The 22,500-nt window shown below is 40.3% G+C and overlaps 1 long non-coding RNA gene across 1 annotated transcript in view; it reads left to right on the top strand.

Annotated features, from left to right (window-relative positions):
• LOC123514038 overlaps positions 1-22,500 on the top strand; it is a 208,787-nt gene that overhangs the window by 54,341 nt on the left and 131,946 nt on the right. Inside the window, exon 2 of the long non-coding RNA XR_006677502.1 lies at positions 8,671-8,722. This is a non-coding gene — a long non-coding RNA (uncharacterized LOC123514038). The remainder of the gene's footprint in view (positions 1-8,670; positions 8,723-22,500) is intronic.

Genomic DNA, 22,500 nt, shown 5'->3' with positions numbered 1-22,500 from the left:
TCGTGGTGGTTGTTATTGACTTGTTAATGGTGAAGACAGGAATAAAGGCCTCACATTGAGTATGCGGTGGCATAGTGGATAAGGTGGTGAGCGTGGGATCGGGCAGACGTCCACGCGTAGGTTCGAATCCCATCACGTACAGCCTTAAAACACTTTGCCATAATACTCAGGTTCTAGGTGGTTACACTGAAGATGAGCTTGGGCGGTGATATGGGCCCTAATATGGATACTACTATAAATAAAATTGCCTGCGCCACTAATGGGCGGAAGCTGAACAGCGCTTCCAATACACTCAAGTGTGCCTACAGGCGCTATAGGCCTTACCGTAAAAAAAAAAAACCCTATACACACACACACACACACACACACACACACACACACACATTCCCAGAAGGACAAGGGAATGCTACTACACCAACACAAATACACAATCTTCTTCCCCATTCACTTCAGAGAACCGAGATGGAAGAAACATATCTTCTACTAACTATTCCCCTCCTTCCTTTCTCTTCACCCCTCCAATTCCTTCTCCTGTCCCCTCGCCATCCTTTCATTCTGTTCTTCCCCTCGCTGTGTCCCCCTTTTTCCTCTTCCCATCCCCTTCCTTGTCTCCTCTCCCTGTCACTTCCCCAAGCCGAAGTCGAAAGAAGAATACGCATTGGAATGTGGAAAGAATTTGAGTTTTATCCAAAGAAAAGAGGGAAGGAGAGAAAGAAAGAAAAGAAGGAAGGGGAAAGGAGAGGGAGAAGACGCATGAAGGAAGGAAAGGTGTAGGAGAGGAAGGAAAGGAGGAGAATGAGAAAGCAAGAAGTTGACGATATAATTGAGTCGAAAAGGAAGGAGAGTTGACAGAGGAAGTAAGTCAGAGAGGTGAAGGAGGGTGAGGAGGAAGCTGAGAAGGATGGAGGTTGATAGGGGAAGGAAGAGAGAAAAACATCACGTTGCCCCCTCTCTCTCTCTCTCTCTCTCTCTCTCTCTCTCTCTCTCTCTCTCTCTCTCTCTCTCTCTCTCTCTCTCTCTCTCCTTACATATCTCGGATTCACACCAAACGGATTTTTTTTTTCTTCCATTTTCTGTTCATTTTTCATTCACGGAATCTCCTTAATTTAATCGTGTTCCTTTTTCTGTCGTTTTCTATTTACATTTCATTCTTGTTAACTCTTCGCGTGTGTTTAGTGCCGTTAGTCTCCAATATTCATTTCAGAGTATGTGAGTTAAAGTTTTATTGTTTTAATTCTTTGCTTTTGATGCTTTTCCACCAATTACTTCTTTTTTCGACGAGTTCGTAGCCTGTCTTTTGAATGTACTGTTTCATTTTATTTGTTAGCATTCTCTCGACAATTTTTTTTTTCAAGGCTGCGCTAATTAATTGTCATATCGCTTATTGTTTTCAAATCATTCAGGAAAAGAAATCGTATTATCCTGTAGTTTAAATTCTGTTTCTTATTTAACTAAGATTATTTATATTTTTACTAAGATTATTTATATTCGTCTTTTTAAAATACAGACACATATTACCCTTCATTAACCCCCAGCTTCCTTCCTCTTGAGTAGTATTTCCTTGATTTCTTTTGGCCCGCGCGAGTCTTTCAAAGCCTCAGCTGAGTTGGCGCCGCTAACTAATCCTAATGCAGCTCCGGTGTGCCTATGCTCGCTCGCGTCTGTTCGGAAGCTATCGAGCCAAACTTCACATCCTGCCCAAGTTGCAACCAAGTCCACATCTCCTGGTTTCCGGAGCTCCTGATTCCACCCCTCCTCCTCCTCCTCCTCCTCCTCCTCCTCTCCCTTCCCACTATTGCTCTATTCTCCTTCCCTCCCTGCCTCTCTCTCTCTCTCTCTCTCTCTCTCTCTCTCTCTCTCTCTCTCTCTCTCTCTCTCTCTCTCTCTCTCAAAACCCCAACAACCGCTCGTTTCGTCCTGCTTGCGTACATAATTAGGCATGCCAAATAGAGCTCTTTGGACACACACACACACACACACACACACACACACACACACACACACACACACACACACACACACACACACACACACACACACACACACACACACACACACACACACACACACACAAGAATGACCCATGTTGCCTCCAATACACGAGTCTGTGGTGGGTGGCCGTGAGTGTCGCAGAAGCAGACACCTGAACACTCTAGGAAGACCTGGAGTGAAGAGCGATGGTTAGATGATGTTGCCAATACTGAATATGACGGTAGTGTAAGGGATTGTGGTAGCAGTATGTACAATATTAAAAGAAATTATATAAGTGAGAATCTTAAGGACAATTGCAGTAATGAACATATTGATGGTGCTAATGGCGGTGGCAATGGTGGTAAATGAGAACTACAATATTAACATCAATAGCAACAATGATGATGAAAACAAAAGTTGTAGTACTAGCAGTAGTAGTACTTTTAGTAATAGTAGAAGTAGTAATGGTAGTAGTAGTAGTAGTAATAGTAATAGTAGCATTGGTGGTAGTAGTAGTAATAGTAGTAGTAGTAGTAGTAGTAGTAGTAGTAGTAGTAGCATTGGTAGTTGTAGTAGTAGTAGTAGTAGTAGTAGTAGTAAGTAGTAGTAGTAGTAGTAGTAGTAGTAGTAGTAGTAGTAGTAGTAGTAGTAGTAGTAGTAGTAGTAGTAGTAGTAGTAGTAGTTGAGGTAGTAGTTTTGCAATCCTTCTATTGTGGTGGCCCATGTTCACATATTTACATTACTATTATTACTACTATTATTTTAACATTATATTTATGTATATTCATTCACATATTTTTTTTTGTTATATTATATTGTATGTTCATAGCATCATGTATATTTATTTATTATTGTTGATATTATATTATATATTATCATGTTATTTTGTATATTTATTTGTGTATATGTATCTTATTGACATTATGCCTGTATACTTTCCACTATGGGAGTAGATTTCCTGCGTCCGCCTCACTGGCGTGACACTGGCGTCCCCTTTGTTCATTTGCTGGCTGGCTTCGTAACGTACGGACCGCGACATCTCTCTCGTTCGACCCAGTTTTTGTTTCCTGTATCTTAGCTTTGCGTCAGTACACTGCTGGACATTACAAGTGTTTATGATTGCCCCTTGGACTACACATTAGACTACTTAGTGCTACCTGCTGTACTACATAGGCATACACACCATGAGTGGCTCCTTACGGGCCACTGTGGGCATCCACCACTACACTTTTATTATCCCTTCTCTCTTTCCATATATTTTTTTGTCTCTTTACCGGATTCTTCTCTTTTAATCTGTTTATCCTTCACTTTTTTACTCATATTAATTTTCATGACTTTTTCTCCCTCTTCATTACGCTTCTCGCTGCTTCCCTTTAATTTTCTTCCAATGACCTTTTACACTTATGAATGTATCTTTCCTCCGCTCCCTCCACGCTCTTCTACCCTTCGTTCCCTCTGCCGTCTCCCTTGACCCTCCTACTCTTCCCTTCCTCGGAGATTAAGTGATCATGTTTTCTTCGTTTGACTTCATCCTGGTATTTCTTTCTCGGTGGGTGATAAGAGAGACATCAGGAGATAATCTTAAGAACTTTTTTTTTTCTCACTCTTTTTCTTTCTTTACGCCACTACTGCCGCCGTTGCCGCTGCCGCCCTCTTTCTCCTCTCAGAAGGCCATTAAAACTTAATGAACTTGGGGGTCGTGACGAAGAAAGATCAGTTTAATTTTCTGCAGAATAATGTCCTGGAGGGTTGAGTGTTCACGGATGCAAATTTCGGAAGATTAACGGCAGGTGTCTCGGCTCCTTTCTCCTCCTCCTGAGAAGGAAATGCACGTGTACTGAAAGACCCATTACACCTCCTCCTCCTCCTCCATTTCCTCCTCCTCCTCCTTCTCCTCCTCCTCCTCCTCCTCCTCCTCCTCCTCCTCCTCCTCCTCCTCCTCCTCCTCCTCCTCCTCCTCCTCCTCCTCCTCCTCCTCCTCTTCCTTCTCCTCCTCTTTATGTTTCTTTATTCTTTTCTATTCTTACCTTTAACCTAATTTTCTCATCTACAGTCTAGTTGCCATCGCAATCTTTGTCGTTATTCACTTCCTCCTCCTCCTCCTCCTCCTCCTTCTCCTCCTCCTCCTCCTCCTCCTCCTCCTCCTCCTCCTCCTCCTCCTTCTCCTCCTCCTCCTCCTCCTCCTCCTCCTCCTTTTCTTCTTCCTCCTCCTCCTCCTCCTCCTCCTCCTCATCATCATCATCCTTTTTTTGTTTCATCCATTTTGTTCTTTTTTTGCTTTCTTCCTTTTACTGTTATAAACTTTTTTTTTTCATCTTCCTATTCTTGAAGCGGCAATTAATTGATTATGAAAAATTATAATCCGGTCTGCTGGTTGTCAAACACGTATACACACACACACACACACACACACACACACACACACACACACACACACAAAGAAGCCCTGGGTTTTCATTTCCCCTTTTAGTTCCATGATTTCCAGGGTTCAGGTCCCTTTGGGTCTCCAGCGCAGGCTTCCTAGTCGCCTTATGTAAGAGGCTTAATTTTCATCATTTTTCCTCAGTATTTCCGTCCATCCGTCAAACTTTTCCTATATTGTTTTAAAATGTTTTTTTTTTTTCTACTCATTTCACGAATCCAACCGTTTACTTTAGCATTCATTTGTCGTTCTACCTACACATTTACTTTTCTACCTCTGTACCTATGCATTTATCAACAAATCCATATACCTGTCGTAGTTACCATTTACATCCAGCTACCTGTCTGTCTACATTGACCTACCTATACACTAGAATATCTACCTGTCAGTCCTCATGTAATGTCTGTCCATTTGCTATCCCCCTACTGAATACCTCCACAAGTCCTCTTACATGGATTTGTATCTATACAGTACATACCACGTCTCGCTCTCCATCCATCAGGCGGGTACAACATCGCGTAACGTCTTTATTATTCATATGTGGGGCAGACGACATACAGTGTTGGAAATATGAGTCGGAAAACCTCCTTGCTGACCCGCTTTGAAGGCCTTCCTGAATACTGAATGATATAGAAGACGTTGCATTACTAGACTTCATGAAGCGGCCACGTGGGTACATGCGGCTCTGTATGTAGACTGAGGACGAGTAGCAGGACGAGGAGAAGGCGGAAGAGGAAGAGAGACGGATAACGTGGACAAAGAAATGTAAGAAGACGTGGATGTAGAGGATGATTTCAAGGACTTGGTAAAAAGGACGGAGAAGGGGGGGGGGTGAAAGAAAGAGGAGATAAGAGAAGGATGAGTAGGAATATAATTATAGGAACAAACTGTAGAAGAAAACAGAAAAAAATGTTATTCAAGAAGAGAAGGAAAGAGAAGTGGAAGACATGTACGCAAAGGAACAACAAGGAAGTCCAAAAAGTAATAGTCACTGAGATCCTTCCTAGACTGCTTTTCCCAACTATTATCCTCAAAAACTATCACTTGGAGAGAGAGGATAGCACAAAATAAAAGGCTTCTCCTCACCCCCAAAGCCCTCCATCCGATGCTGACCTGAAAAAGCAAATTATGCCAAGTTGTATGAAAATAATATGTTCAATTTGAGAGGAAAGTAAGGAGAGGAAGATTACTACTATAACATCTGATGTCTACTATTATATCATCTAATGTCTACCGCTATAGCATTTAATCTACACACAGTCCTACCATTAGTGTTTTCTGATGAGTTGCTTCCTTCACCTTAAATCTGATAGTGTGAAATTTTTGTCGTGCGCTGACGAAGAATTTGCAGAAGACGAGAAAGAAATTATGGAGAAAAAAAAAAACAGAGGAAGACGTGAAAGAGGAAAAAAAGAGAAGGAAGAATAGGGAAAGATGGAGTAGCAGGAGAGGGGAAGAAAGAATAGTGGTAGAAAGAAGACATTTGTAGCAGGGAAGAAAAGGAAGGAAGAAAAATCGAGGAAAAGATGAAATAGACAAAGTAAATGAGAGAAAACGGAAGAGCAACACCCCTGAGAGAAGATAGAAGAGACACCTCTCTCTCTCTCTCTCTCTCTCTCTCTCTCTCTCTCTCTCTCTCTCTCTCTCTCTCTCTCCATTTTACCTTCCCTTTTTATTCTCCCTGTAAGTTGATATTAAGTTAAGGTTTTCTCTGCAACAACTGAAGACCGTAAAATGAGAGGTATATTCCCAAGCCGAAGCACGGGGCGGAGGAGAGAGGTAGAAGAAAATGTGTTGTAGAATCCTCGGGACGCGAGACTCTTGAAGAAAGCGGCTTGACGTCTTCCACTTTCCAAGAGAAGACGGCTCTGCTCTGATGGTTGCGTTCCCCAAGGGGCTCCTCGTCCCGTCCTGGCTAGGGTTGCAAGAGGCTCGGGCGTCTTAAGTGAAACCAGCCTCAGAGATACTTTCCCGGAATGGTACGTGCTGTGTGTGTGTGTGTGTGTGTGTGTGTGTGTGTGTGTGTGTGTGTGTGTGTGTGTGTGTGCGTGTGTGTGCGCGCGTGCATTCCTTTCTATTTGGTATACAGTGTTATATTAGGCAGAAGAAAAATAAGTAGTAGTAGTAGTAGTAGTAGTAGTAGTAGTAGTAGTAGTAGCAGTAATAGTAGTAGTAATAGTAGTAGTAGTAGTAGTAGTAGTATTGGTAGTAGTAGTGGGAGTAGCAGTAGTGGTAGTAGTAGTAGCAGTAGTAGTAGCAGTAGTGATAGTAATAGAAGTAGTACTAGTTGAAGAAGGAGTAAAAATACCTACAGTAATGATGATGATGATAATAATAATAATAATAATAATAATAATAATAATAATGATAATGATAATAATAATAATAATAACAATAACAATAACAGCAGGAGCAGCACCACGCAAACATGCATCAGTGGCAGCGAGCAGTGAGCCGCGCCTAAAAATATATCTGTCATTAGAATATCAGTGGAATTCCTCGGTCTAATGACTTGCTTATTTGATATTTGTACCTCTTTTACTAAATTGTCTTTACAAACTTTCTCTTACTCCTCCTCCTCCTCCTCCTCCTCCTCCTCCTCTTCTTTCTTTTTGTTCCGGCAAAGGGCAATACACCGCTGGAGGAAAGTGAGCAAAGGTTAGGTCATCCAACCCACCCAGTACTGCGACAGACGATCAAAGGCAGACAGTCTATCCCTTTCTGTTTGCTCTGTGAGCCTCAAATTATCAGTGCCGGTGGTCTGATGCTCTAAGCTTCCAGCTAATATGCTATTCAACCTTTGTAATTTGCTGGTACTTTGATTTTGTCAGACAAGAGTGAGTATGTGTGTGTGTGTGTGTGTGTGTGTGTGTGTGTGTGTGTGTGTGTGTGTGTGTGTGTGTGTGTTTCTTGATGATTGCAGTAGCGCTTCTTATTGTTCTGTTGTTCTGTGTTTACTATTGTGTATTTGTGTGTTGTTTTTGTGCATTTGAATGTGATGATGGGTGGGTTCATTGATCTGAGTGGATGACTCTCTCTCTCTCTCTCTCTCTCTCTCTCTCTCTCTCTCTCTCTCTCTCTCTCTCTCTCTCTCTCTCTCTCTCTCTCTCTCTCTCTCTCTCTGGACAGACAGATTTGGTCATGTTTCTTTCAGTGTACTACAGATAAACATGATATAGGCATTTATATACTACTGTATATATCCACACACATAATTATATCTTATTTTGTTTGTTTGTGACCTGCATGTCAACCGTATGTACTGCGAGACACGAGGGCTGCCTCAGATGCTTCAGCGAGCAATATGTGTAAGTATCTGTTTCTGACGCTTGCCCACATTGTGTTCTCTTTCTTACGTCATGCGTCTGGACAGACGCCGGTGGTTGCGCTCTCTCCTGTATATCCAGTATTCTTTATGATTGGCATTATGATATTTACCTAAGCCCTGTACAAGTAACAACATACTCTCTGATACCACTGCATGATTCCTCCACTGGTAGCAAGTAAACATATAATCAAAATTTATATATATATATATATATATATATATATATATATATATATATATATATATATATATATATATATATATATATATATATATATATATATATATATATATATATATATATATATATATATATATATATATATATATATTTTTTTTTTTTTTTTTTTATGTGTGATATTTGGTGAATATCTGACTCGATCTTGAAACTTCCAAAGAAAGGAAAATTGCAGTAAGGGACAGAAGAAACTCCATAAAAAAGTTTGCATGCATGTAATAAAAAGTTTAATTTCGTTTTGAGTGAAGATGTTGATTCCTTTTATTTTCTCGAGAATTTTCTTTTCCTTCCACGTTTCTTTCATTATGTAAAAGCTGGCAGTTTAGTTTCCTATTCTTAACTTTGTCCATTGTGTTCTCTTTTTTTTCGTTTTTGGAAGTGAGGTTCGTTATGACTCGGCCGGAGGTCACGAGCCTTTCTTCTCTCTTATTACATTTTTGGACGACGTGTTTAGGTCAAAAATGTTATGTCTTTTAATGCTTTCTCAACTGAATTTTGAGTTTTTGGTTCAATTGTTAATTGTAACACATTATTATTTTTCCCGTTGAGTTTTTAGAAAATTTTATTTTTCTTATTTTTATCAGTTTAGCAAGAAAAGACTTCTGTGGATTTCTTTAAACAGTTTTCGGGAAAGATTTCTTACTCACAAAAGTCATAAAGATATTAATGCTGTTCATTGGATTCACTGACAGTGATATTTCTTTCTTTCAGAGCAGAGCAGCTGCTCATGCTGGAAATTCAGTATTCATTTCGACCAAACAAGGTACGTGAAAAATTTTCAAAACTAAACCTTAACGTATCAGAACTCCAGACAAAAAAAAATATGGCTGACATTATGGACTGGTACAGGAAAGATTGAAATATTCAGTGAGTGGAAGGGAAGCAAGTGGGTGCAGGTAGCGGTGCAGGAAAGTTTCTGGGATGCTTGTTTAATGGTTTGTCATCTTCTCTTGCAGCTGTTACATGTTTAGGCTTTTCATAATTAAGATGTTAGTTTGGATACCCATCCCGAGTATATGAAGTGTCACCACGTACACGAGCACTTCTCTTTTGTAAAATTTGAGAATGTTAAACATTTAAGTGACTGTTAAAGAAAAATCAATCAGTATGGAATATTTGATTACATTGATTTATTCAGACACATACTCAAAAATCTGGATCACGTTTCAAATTTGAGGAAAATTGTAACCTAAGATAACAAGTGTTGTATTTCAGTATATCAATTCCAAAAGAAGACACATATAAAGAAAATCGAAGATAGAACTTGACACATGAGTTAAGGAAGCAAGTTTATTTACATGAAAATATTTTTTTTCTGAATAAAATTCTTGATGTTACGATTTCGTTTAAGTCGTTTATTTTTTGTTTTCACTTACATTGCAAACCTTTAAAAAATGTGAGTAGATAGCTTCTGTTTCTTTACTATTTTGAAAAGAGGAGCAAGTGTGTGTGTGTGTGTGTGTGTGTGTGTGTGTGTGTGTGTGTGTGTGTGTGTGTGTGTGTGTGTGTGTATGGTGTGTGTGTGTGTGTGTGTGTGTGTGTGTGTGTGTGTGTGTGTGTGTGTGTGTGTGTGTGTGTGTGTGTGTGTGTGTGTGTGTGTGTGTGTGTGTGTGTGTGTGTGTGTGTGTGTGTGTGTGTGTGTGTGTGTGTGTGTGTGTGTGTGTGTGTGTGTGTGTGTGTGTGTGTGTGTGTGTGTGTGTGTGTGTGTGTGTGTGTGTGTGTGTGTGTGTGTGTGTGTGTGTGTGTGTGTGTGTGTGTGTGTGTGTGTGTGTGTGTGTGTGTGTGTGTGTGTGTGTGTGTGTGTGTGTGTGTGTGTGTGTGTGTGTGTGTGTGTGTGTGTGTGTGTGTGTGTGTGTGTGTGTGTGTGTGTGTGTGTGTGTGTGTGTGTGTGTGTGTGTGTGTGTGTGCTCATGCATGAGCATCATGGTGACAATGTATAAAAGAAGAGAAGAAAGAATTCGGGACTCCTTAATACATCATTTTATGACAGCATCTGACACATGACCGGTATGACATGCCTTAATTAATTTGCTATCACTTTTTCTTTTATTGAGTTAGTTTTCATTAAAAAAAAAATTGGAGAAAAGGGAAGTAATTTTGAAATTCAAATTTTAATCACGAACAGCTTGTTGTGAGAAATACAAAAGAAACTCCCCATGATAAAACAAACTTAAAAGTAAGCAGCATGGAATATCCAAACAGAAGATAATTCTCTCTCAATAATTTTAAAAAATCGAAAAATAAAAAAACTAATGGCAGACTGAGCTATGAGAGCTGTCCTTTACCGAATGATAGATCACCTCTCAAAGATAAAATGTGAAACCAAAGAGTAGCCAAAACGAAACTGCCTATCAGCTGATCAAGAAGTTCTCTTTATTTTGAAATTTAGATACAAATTAGGAGAAAACGATTTTAAGAGAATAAAGACACGAAAGAGAAGAAGGAAGAAAACAGGAGGAAGAGAAGAGCAAGGAGTAAAAAGAGAAGGTTGAGCAGGAAGAGGATGGAGGAGGAAGCAAACATGGATGATTTATTGAGGACATGAAAAGAAACCTTAAGTGACGTTCTGCCATAAGTCTTGTTACTCTGAGAAGCTTGAGAGAGAGAGAGAGAGAGAGAGAGAGAGAGAGAGAGAGAGAGAGGTGAATTATGATTTTGTAAGCGTTCAAATCGGCTCTAACTTCTCAAGGATTAGATTAGTTTGGTAAATTGCTTTTAATAGGACAGGAGGAGTAAGGAGTGGGGAGGGAGGGATAGAGCAGCTACGTTACTTTGGCCAGCAGTTTTCCCAGCAGCAGCAACAACAACAGACCGCCTGATTTACAGCCATATTCAGAAACGCTTAGCTCTTTCACCACGACAACTTTTCAATTCCCCATAGATGACTAGCAGGATTTTCAAGACAGTTTCTCCTTACGATAAATAAGAAAACTATTTAATCTGTCCCCACAACAATGAAGATACCATTAAAAAAACATGAGTATCTTCAACTAAGAGAGAGCAAAGCGTTTCTGAATACTGGTCTTATCACGACTCCATTCATTGTGAGTATTTTATTTCCCAGCCGGTACCACGATGTTCATTAATTCGTTGGGCGAGCGATGGCAGCTTCTAAAATGTGGGCGAAATCATCGAGTACTTTAACAGGGAGTGGAAAGGGACAGGAATTCACTCTGTTGACTAGTTTAATTGTGCTCAAGAGGTTAGGAGAGAGAGAGAGAGAGAGAAAGAGATAATGTATATAGGAGTGTGGGACAGGTGCGGAGCAGAGTGAATTAAGGAAAGCAGGGAAACGAATTGTTGGAGGTAAAGAGAAATCGTTGGAATGAAGGGAGAGGTGACGTGGTATGTACAATTTCAGACGGCATTGTGGAATCTTGGTTACATTCATTCTTACTTTTAGGAGAGACAAGTAGAGGGGAAGGGCTGCAGTGTGTGTGTGTGTGTGTGCTAAGGGTTCCATGTCCCCTCTTGCTATTTGTATGTGCGCGCGTGTTTGTACTAGTAATGTTTTTATCAAGTAATTTCCCTTACATATGAACTGATTGCTTAAATGTACCTCTGTGTGTATGTGTGTGTGTGTGTGTGTGTGTGTGTGTGTGTGTGTGTGTGTGTGTGTGTGTGTGTGTGTGTGTGTCTGTGTGTGTGTGCCAGTAATAATGTAAGGATATATGTTTTTCTTTTTTTTTTTTCATTGGGACATTTACCTAGTGCTACAAAATAGATAGAAAAATTAATGAAGATGACAATCCCTGTAAAGAAACCCAAATGAGTCATACAAACCTGAAGAATAAGTGTCTCGACAACTTCCATCATTTAACACACACACAAGGTTATTTCAAACACGTACAAATGCACAATGCAGAATTACCACTCACTCTTCCCTCAAGCCAAGAGAATAGAAGGAAGAGGAAAAGGAAAAGAGATGAAAACCGTAACATAACATGGAGGCGCAAATGAAAAAATGAAAGTTAACGAGGGTGCTAAAATATTCACGAGAGAGAGGAAGCTGACTAAGTACCTAATTAAATATAAGAGTATACGCTATACACTCTTAATGAGGTGTTTTTAGGTAAGCCAGGCGCAAGTATTTAACCCCTTTAGTGCCGTGACGCGTTTCCATATTCATTCTGCTGACTATTTGATGATTTTAAACAGCTTCAGAAATTCAAGTAGGGGATTACAGCAATGACGATTAAGTCCATTAATCTTCTGACCTCCATAGACTCTTCTTAATGTCAATAAAGTGGCCTAATCGTAAATAAATCTCAAAGCAAAAAAGTGTCCCAGGATTGAAGGGGTTAATGAGGTTTTCCTTGGAAAAACCAGGCGCAAATATTTAACCCCTTCAGTATCATGACGCGTTTCCATATTCATTCTACTGACTATTTCGTGATTTTAGACAGCTTCAGAAACTCATGTGGGGGATTAAAATAGTGAAGACTATAGCCATTAATCTTACGACTTCCATAGACCTTTCCTTATGTCAATAAAATAGTCTAATCGTACACAAATCTTAAATGCATCCCAGTACTAAAGAGATTAAAGCAATGGTCACCCTGGTAATTCAACACGGGGGAAAATAGGCTGAATCTTAAGTCCCTCCTTCCCTGCGTGATTAATGAGACGTGGGATGAAGGTGTTGTGAGAGCTTGCGTCAGTCTGAATAAGCGATGAATGGGATTTGTACGCCCTTTCATAGGAGTGATCCGTCCCATATGTTTGTGTTTCTCTAGGGCGCGTGAAGGTAAGGAGTTCATATTATTATTCGTGTTTGGTGGGGGTTATTTTCCTAGTTTTGTTGGTGTATTTGTATTTGTATATATATAATTTTGCTTCAACTCCTCGTTATTCATGTGTGTGTGTGTGTGTGTGTGTGTGTGTGTGTGTGTGTGTGTGTGTGTGTGTCTTTTTTTTCATTTCTTGTATTTATTTTATTTCTGTTTGATCTGTCCTCTTTCTCCTCTTCATCTCTGTCTTTCTCTTTATCTTTCTCTTCCTCTTCCTCTTCCTCTTCCCTCTTCTTTTCCTCCTTCCTCCCTCCTCCTCCTTTTCCCCTTTTCTACCCCTTTCACCTCTTCTTCCTTCTTCTCCTCATCCTTTTCCTCCCTTTCGCCTCTTCTTCCTCCAACATTTCTTTTTATCTCTCTTCTTTCTTCTTTTTTTCTTTGTTCTTTTTTCTTCTTTTCTTTTTCCTTCTCCTTCTTCTACATCTCAGCATTTTTACTCTCATTCTATTTTTTTTTCTTTTTTTCCCACTTGAGAAATGTCCAAGACGTGAAGGAATTGGTCTGCTTTCAGTTGGCTCTGTCGTGTCAAAACTACTGTTCTGAAATGTATCACGGCAAATAAATTCAGCGCTGAGACAAATCACTTCTTGTCAGCATCGTAATAGCCATTTCAACGCTGTTGCTACTGCTGCTCGTGACATATTCTGAAACTGAACGACTATATACGCTGATATGCGAGGTTTCTGAGAAGGCAACATGATAAGTGCAGCAACAGTCACCGGAACAACCACCTACGATAGTTGTTCTTGGTAGTCTGGCGTTGGTCGTCCCTGTGTTCTGTGTTTCCTCCTCACGTCTTAGGAAAGGAAAAGGTTGTGTTGTCTATAATCAAAAGACAAAATTCATGAAGTCACAAAGCTTTGCCAGGAGATGTACATGCCTAACCTAAGTATTCATCTATTCATCCAACAGTACCTTTCTCCAGCTCTCTTATTCCCTCTTTTGTCTTCCCTGTTTCCTCTTCCCCCGTGTCCTGTCCAAAAATCTATGAAGTCACAAAACTTTGCCAGGAGGAGATGTACTACATGCCTAACCTTTGTAATTTTCATTCGTCCATCTAACAGTACCTTTCTCCAGCCCTCCTATTCCGTCTTCCTTCTTCCCTCTTGTCCTGTCTCGTCCTCCGCGCGACGAGCACACCCCACCGGCCTCGTTCTTCAAACTCGCCACCAACATATCCATCAAGAGATTAAGAAAAGCGTGTTTAAAGTTGAACGCTGATGCAATGTGACTTTACCTCCGAACATATTCTGAATTGTTCCTTATCACACGTCCTTTATTAGCTACTTGTGGTTTATTTCAACAATTTATCTATTTATGTTTACTCTTTATCAATTTCACGTCGGTAATTATCGGCAGTACTCCTAGTTGCGTGTAGTTTTTTTTTTTTTTTTTTTTTTTTTTGTATCAGTTCCCAGGGAGAATTTCATATAGATTGTATAGTTATTTTTTTCTTATTCTTTTCTTACTTTTCAAGCTCCATTAGTTATTATCTTTTTTTTCTGTGGTATCCATATTTGCATGTGTGTCTTTTTCTAAACAGTGCACTTTAATTAACATAGTCTCTTGTCTATTAAAACATGTAATTTAACACCTATACAATATTTACATTTAGTCTCTTTTCTATTAAAACATGTAATTTGACACCTATACAATATTTACATTTACAAACATGACTTCATTTCAATGAAAATAAGAAACAAAACGTCATTTTATAAAGCACTTCCTTGCGAGGTGTATAACAATAATGTGACACTGAATACCTATAGACAACTGCCCACTTACGTAGATAGATAATTACCCACTTACTCTCGTATCCTGCCGTGACGCTCATCGAGGGAACTAGAGGAGCAGAAGACCTCCATGAAGCAGCAGGCACATTATAGGTCAGTCAACTGTTTTACCTGCTTATAGTACGAGTATGTACCCACGTTGTAATCATATTGGTGGTGGTCTCCTCCTCCTCCTCCTCCTCCTCCTCCTCCTCCTCCTCCTTCTCCTTATCCATTTTTTTTCTTTTCCTTCCTTCTCTTTCGTCTCCTCCTACTCCCCCTCCATTCTTTTTCCTTCTCTTCCTTTTCTTTCGCCTCATCCTACTGCTTCTCCTCTTACTCCTCCTCCACTTTTCTTTCTCTTCCTCTTCTTTCTCCTCCTCTTCCTCCTCCTCCTCCACTCTTTTTACTTCTCTTCATTTTCTTTCTCCTGCTACTGCTCCTCCTCCTATTCCTCCTCCACTTTTCCTTCTTATCTTTTTCTTCTTCTTCCTCTTCCTCCTCCTCCTAAACCTTTTCATAAGCTCCATCTTTTCCTCTTTACATTTTCATCCTTACTCGTTCATTGACCACCTAGAAAGAAATATACTCCGTCAAGCTGTCATTGGGTGTTCACATCTTCCTCCATCATCCCACCGGGCGCTCACCTCCAGGTCATTCCACTCCCTCCAACGTACCAATCTCCTTCGCGTTGGTTGTCATAAGCTTCAGTGCTCTGAAAATGTATACTCATGGCCATTATTCTTTAGAACGTCTGTGGTATATAGTCTATGTGAAGGACTGGGAGTGTGTTAAGCGTTTGGCAAGTGGTGTTTATATTGGGTGTGTAGGGAAAGTGGAGAGGGAATGACACCTGTAAGCGTCTTTTTTCTACGTAGTAGTAGTAGCAGTAGTAGTAGTAATGGTGGTAGTAGTGGTAGTAGTAGTAATAATAGTAGTAGTAGTAGTAGCAGTAATGATAGTAGTAGTAGTAGTAGTAGTAGTAGTAGTAGTAGTAGTAGCAGCAGCAGTAGCAGCAGTAGTAGCAGTAGCAGCAGCAGCAGCAGCAGCAACAGCAGCAGTAGCAGCAGCAGCAGCAGTAGCAGTAGCAGTAGCAGCAGCAGTAGCAGCAGTAGTAGTAGTAGTAGTAGCCGTAGTAGCAGTAGTAGGAGTAACCGTAGTAGCAGTAGTAGGAGTAGTAGTAGTAGCAGCAGTAGTAGTAGTAGTAGTAGTAGTAGTAGTAGTAGTACTAATAGTAGTAGTAGTATAGAAAGTACCATACATAAATCATTCAATGGAAATTTTTAGTAATTCTTTGTCCTTAAAAATATTTTCTTCTTTTTCTCTGTTTTATCTTCTGTAGGATAAAGTCACTTAGGATAATGTTTATTCTCGAACTGTAATGTCATTGTAAAGGGCAACACCATAGGAAGAGAGAGAGAGAGAGAGAGAGAGAGAGAGAGAGAGAGAGAGAGAGAGAGAGAGAGAGAGAATGTAAAGCGAGAGTTGGTGTATAATTTTCAGCGGCGTGCGTTGGAAAGACGTGGGAGATATTTAGCCAGGGTTCTTAGCGGTGAGGGTGGGGCCGAATGTTACCGCTGATAGAATATTTTGTTCACTGGTGTCTTGGTGTTCTTTTTCATTGTTTTTTCTCGGTTTTCAGTGGCACCATCACTGTATTGTTTTATTTTATTTTTTTTTTCTTTAGCTGACATTTATCGGTGTTATTCTGTTCTCGTCATTTTTCTCGTTGGTGTATTTTCCTTATCTCTATCTTAGAATTTTTATGATTTTACTTATTTTTCGTCTGGATTATCTTGCCTATATTAACCTTGCCTTTACATCATCTCTAGTGAACCATATCCTACTTATCTTTACCTGATGAGTTATATTAAAATCACAACGTTCATTGTTCTCTTTCATATTATTTTTTTTCTCCTCATGTTCGAATGTATGGTGTGGTTCTCTCTTTATTTCCTCTTTTATCTTAGTTTCTTGTATAGTATTTCAATGTACTGCGTTATGACCCTATTTTTGCCACTCAGCCTACGTTTTTTTTCCTTATGCCATGTGTTAAATTATTTTGTCTTTAGTATATGCTTTTCTTCTATAGCTTTCTTCATAACAGAAAGAGAGAGAGAGAGAGAGTCAAACAGTTAGAAAAAAAAAGGCAAGAAGGAAAAGCCAGCCAGTTTCAATCTTTTCTAATTCGATTCTTAATGTTGCCTAACTGTCACTCGGTTTTTATCTTGCCTGACAAAGTGAAGTGAGTAATAGATGGCCGTTGATACAAAGATAAGTACTGTTATCGATGCGCTCTCCGTCTCTCCCTTCTTATCTTCCTTTCTTCCTTCTCTAGTCCGTCAGCACCTTTATAAGAGTTTCTCCATCATCTATCATTCATTCCTGCTCGACCTTCTTCAGTTTCTTAATCTCTTTCCTTACTTCCTCTTTCAGGCCTTTTCCTCTTGCGTGGCAGCGCTGTCTCTCCTCTCCTCTGTCCTCTTTCACTCCGACGCACGGAAAGTCATTCAATAAAATGTCTTATTATAGACTTGATTTTAATTTTTGTTGGCTGCCTAGAAAAAAATTAACACTTCTACATTTTTACATCCCATTTTGTGAGAGAGAGAGAGAGAGAGAGAGAGAGAGAGAGAGAGAGAGAGAGAGAGAGAGAGAGAGAGAGAGAGAGAGAGAGAGAGAGAGAGAGAGAGAGAGAGAGAGAGAGAGAGAGAGAGAGAGAGAGAGAGTATAATTTGTGTAATCTGAAGGGCAAGAGAAAAATTTCACCAGAAAATTACATGTCTCGGAATTTTCTTGTTGAGGCTCAATAACCCAAGTGACCTATAGATAAAAACGTATTATAGGTCTCTCTCTCTCTCTCTCTCTCTCTCTCTCTCTCTCTCTCTCTCTCTCTCTCTCTCTCTCTCTCTCTCTCTCTCATGTCTTTCTTCGTCTCTTTCAAAAACCGTAAAACCATAAACATCTATTACCTAGTCCTCCTCCTTGACTTCATCATCATCATCATCATCATCATCATCATCATCATCATCATCATCATCATCATCATCACCACCACCACCACCACCACCACCACCACCACCACCACCACCACCACCACCACCACCATAAAGCACTCCATATTTTTATCCCTCCATATAATGCCACAACCTTTCCCATCTTATCCTTTCCTTTGCTTTTCCTCTTGCTTTCCTCATCTTCGCTACCATCCTCCGTCCCTCTCCATATCTTCTTTTCCGCCTCCAGTATACTAGCAAACAGTGAGGGAAGCGAAAACGCCCCCCGCCATACCGAACATCAGATTTGCCCCCGTGGTTTGCGGTATAGCTAGAAGCGACACTCACACGAGAAAGAACTCAATATAGCATCGTAAATGACCCCTCTGGCCTGGCGCGCGGCGGAAACCTCGAGGCCGTAGAACAGAGTGGGGCATTAGAGGAACAAAGTCGGTGCCATTAGCTCGCCTCCGCTGGTGTCTGATGGAGGTGTCTCGCAGGGCAAAAGATGGTGTGGTTGTCCCTCCGAGTTTGTGCCGCGGCTTTCCAATAGATGACTCCACTGAATCTTGTCTCCACTGTCTTCGCCTCACAATACATGGCTCCGATTTGTGTGTTTACAGAGAGGCGGGGTAATAATGTGGGCGTGAGATGCTGCTTATCGAAACAACTCTCCTAGCCGATTATTTTGAACTTACTTTTAGTTTTGGAAATGTGCTATTGTATATAATTGTTTCTGTGTGTGTGTGTGTGTATGATATGAAAAATATTACATATAAATTATGATTCAATGAATAAAGAGACCTATAGTAATAGAATACAGCAGTATGACTTGTATTGTTCTTGATTCATGGAATCATGGTTGCTTGACCTTTTGTCCTTTCTGATATTTAAAAATATCCTCTAAAAGAAAAAAGTTCAAGGTGACCACACCTAAGAAATGTTTATCCAAACTACCTCTGACAGTTACCATCCGCCAAATCGTGCCAAGCTCATTTAAATCCACGCAAGTTTCGTAGTGTCGCATTGAAAATAGATATGGAAATGAACACGTTGCGTTTTGCTGTGGATAAGACAGGCATTATTTGTATAGCCTTGGAAGATTGCCACACTTCTGGGAGTGGACAGTGAGGAAAGAAGTCACACCGAAATATAGTCTTAGAAATGACAAACCTTGATCAATATGAATCCTTGTTTTTTTATTTCTTAACATGAATAACACAAGAATAGAGACATCAGATGTCAGGCTGATGATGAATAATAAGACTGATTCGCTCTGTGTGTGAGAAACAGAACAAGGCTTTCTCGTCGGGAGCACAATGGACATTGGAATATGGAGAGCTTAGTGTAAAATAATCAAAGTTAAAATTTCTTTTGCATAACCTTAGGAATAAGAGAGAGAGAGAGAGAGAGAGAGAGAGAGAGAGAGAGAGAGAGAGAGAGAGAGAGAGAGAGAGAGAGAGAGAGAGAGAGAGAGAGAGAGAGAGAGAGAGAGAGAGAAGGGAGGTGGAATATAATAATGCCTTTTTAATAGCAATAATAGTATCAATTTTCATTATATCAGTGATAACGATAATAACAAGAAAAAAATTTTTGACAAGAATAACAGCAGCAGCAGGAGTAACAAAATTAAGAAGATTGATAATCGCTTACAGGACCCGTTGGTAACTATATTACGGTATGATAATTCAGCTGTAATATATATATATATATATATATATATATATATATATATATATATATATATATATATATATATATATATATATATATATATATATATTGCAACGATCGGTTCAGGCCAGAGAAGGGATGAGAAACATCAGTGTGAGTTATTGTAATACGTAGCATGAAGTAACCAGAGAGTGGAACAAGTCCTGAAACATACAAGATAAGTTTTTAGCAAAAGTTTTACCTTGTTTAGGACGTGCCGTGTAAATTTGGTTGATGCGTCGTGCGTTTGTGTGGTAGAAAATTTACTCGCTCGGTAAAGGAAGAATCTGAATCACTAAGGCAGCTATTGATTTGCAAAGATGTAACTTTTACAAAGTGAAGAGGTCGGTATGTCTTTCCGCTTCAAGAGCCAGCCAGCCACAGTAGACTTTAGTGTCAAGAAAGTTACGTGAAAGATACACAGCACCAAGTCAACAGATACATTGATCCTATACTTTGTGTGTCTGTCAGTTCATGGAAGAGTTGATATAGTAAATCATTATAGAGATTTTTGAATGGCGTCATTATGCACAAGTATTCCAGGTAGCGATGCCTCTAAAACTTAACGAATTGTGTGCTTATAATTCAAATACAGAGAAATTAACCAGTATAGGTGGACGTGTTGAATACTTTAGATTGAGAACTCGATATATGTAAGGAAAAATAGTTGTCAATACCAGATGCTTTTGTAAAGATTTCATGGAACAATTCTTAACCTAACCAATAATGGTACCTGTAGCACCAGCTGAGTGTTATTTGCAATACAGATAAGCATACTCGTTTGTCATCTACAGCATACTCGTGTTGAAGTTGAAGGTGGGAGGCGGTGGCGTAGTGGATAATATGGTGGTGGGATCGGGCACACGTCCATGTGTAGGTTCGAATCCCACCACGTGCCGTCCTGAAACTTCTCCATTTGTCGAGTGTTTTAAAGTTACCTACCTACATGTCACCATGATGCCCAGGTTCTAGGTGGAGGTGTAATTGCCTTACACCAAAGATGCGCTTGGGTAATGATATGGGCCCTAATATGGGCATCACTATAAATAGAAATGCCTGCCCCGTTAATGGGTGGAAGCTGAACAGCGCTTCCACATACTCTTTAAGCGAAGCTGCAGGCGCTATAGGCCATAACATAAAAAAAGAAAATCTTCTAACAAGCAGCGAGTGTTTTCATGACAACAAAATATAAGTAACTAGATGAATATTTTGCGTCCAGAGATAGCGGGCGTGTATAATATTTCTGCAAACTCTGCTACAACGATCCCTTCTGCAAGACGCATCAAGACTACAAACTGCCCACCACGGACAGACTCCTTGATGCAGTGCCATGGAGGAACACATCCGGTGCACCGCCCTTGACACTTATCTGAAACACCTGGAGGGAAGCACGGCACTCACACTCAGGCAGCTCAGGCAGCTCAGGCACCCACCCTCACATCATCAGACACTCGCTGCTACCACACTTGGATATTGTGTACATACAATTTCTTTTAAAGCTTGGAGTGGACTTGCAGATCGATACTATAAACTCCTCTTCAACAGAAGGTTGCTTAAGCAAATTCAAATAGACTTCCGAGTGAGTTGTAACAAAAAAAAAAAAACACACACACGAAGCGGAATTGGTGTTTTGCGCCTCGCCCGCCTTGCTCCTGAGCCTTTCGTATAAAGAGACAAGGCCCTTAATGGCTCTTGATGGCCCCCACTTCGCCATGTCGCCGTCCTCGCCCCCAGCGGTAGCTTTCTCGGCTCAGAGCTTTACGAGATCATTCAGAACCTAGCATTGGCCTGAATTTACCAGAACCTTGCACAAGCTCCACGGACTCGATGGTTGTGTCTCACCTGAAGGACAGCTAGTTGTACACATGTCAATAAGAGCTTCATGACACTACTTGCATTACTCTTCCCAAACTTCTTCCTCGGCCATATCCCTGCTACTCAATCCCTCATTCCTCTCTCTTCCTCCGCCATTCACGTGCACGCCTAATTAGCAGTCTCCATCCCAACTTTGCACCTCCGCCTCGCAACATTACGAGAGCGAGCTGAGCGAAAGGGAAACTTGGTCACTGACTCGTTTAGATTCGTGAGTTTCCCTTCTGGTGCCTGGCGCCGCTGTGCTGTCAGGCCAGCAGGCGGGGTCGGGAAGTTAGCCCAACATATATAAAACAAGCAGCTGTACCAACCTCTTCCTCAGGGCCCCAATCCTTTCTCTTACTCCCCTTCCCTCCCCTAACACTACCACTTCACCATTCTACCCTCCCTCCTTCCTTATCACCCTCCTCCTCCTTCTCCTCCTCTCTAGCACCCACTCCCTCCTTTCCTTCCCAACATATCCCCGAGGAGCCCTGTAGCCCAGTAGGAACAGGTGTTTGTTATGGTCGGAGGCTGTCGAGACTTTGCGAGAGGCTGCGAGAAATAGCAGGAATTTCCCCCTTTGCTAATACAGTGTTACCTCAGCTTTCTAAACGATTCAGGGAACACTGGAGGGGAAGGCGCTTTATTACTACATATTGGGTACTGCTCTTGTGTTGTGAAGGGTTGTGTTGCAGTTTGCTGCACGGGAATAGTTAACAATAGTGTAAGAACAAGGCATTTAGGCATTATTCTAGCATTGCAGTATTTTGAGTACGTTGTCTTACTTTTCCTGTTCCCTCTGCTTCTCAAAAAAAGTGTTTTATGAAGATACTAATCTGGAAATTATTTAAGGTTGTGATATAAACACAAAGAATTACCTGGGGAATCAAGAGAATACTCGTACTTAACACCAAAACTGTTGAAGTGTGAGGACTATCAGATATAAAGAGTGCTTACTTAAATGAGGTCTGGTGAATCTATCGTCTTGACTCCTGCAAGGTTCTGTCAAGTTTATTGTACGTGTTTTGTTTTTATCCTCTGAAAATTAGGGAAGAAAAAAAAATAATGTAGTAAAAAGGAAGACCAACCAGTAAAAAAAAAACCACTGCCCGTTGGTCTGCAACAAAGCAAAGGCGTGTCAAACAGATAGAATAATGGAGATTCATGAAATTCTAAGATAATGAGTGGAAATAAAGACACGAGAGACTGAATATAGTTAGGGGATGAAAGTATTGCAATCTAACTTGGTCGCTGTGTAGGAGAATGATAAAAGGTAGCAAGAAGTAAAGACATGTAATGTCGGGAAATTAAGCGACGAGGACATGTAACAACAAGCATGAAACCTGATGCGATGTGACGATTGAAACAATGTTCATGTATATATATATATATATATATATATATATATATATATAT

The sequence above is a fragment of the Portunus trituberculatus genome, chromosome 37 (genome assembly GCF_017591435.1).
Source record: "Portunus trituberculatus isolate SZX2019 chromosome 37, ASM1759143v1, whole genome shotgun sequence".
NCBI classification, from domain to species: domain Eukaryota; kingdom Metazoa; phylum Arthropoda; class Malacostraca; order Decapoda; family Portunidae; genus Portunus; species Portunus trituberculatus.
The sequence above is the reverse complement of the archived record's forward strand: the minus strand, read 5'-3'. Positions and strand labels throughout refer to the sequence as shown.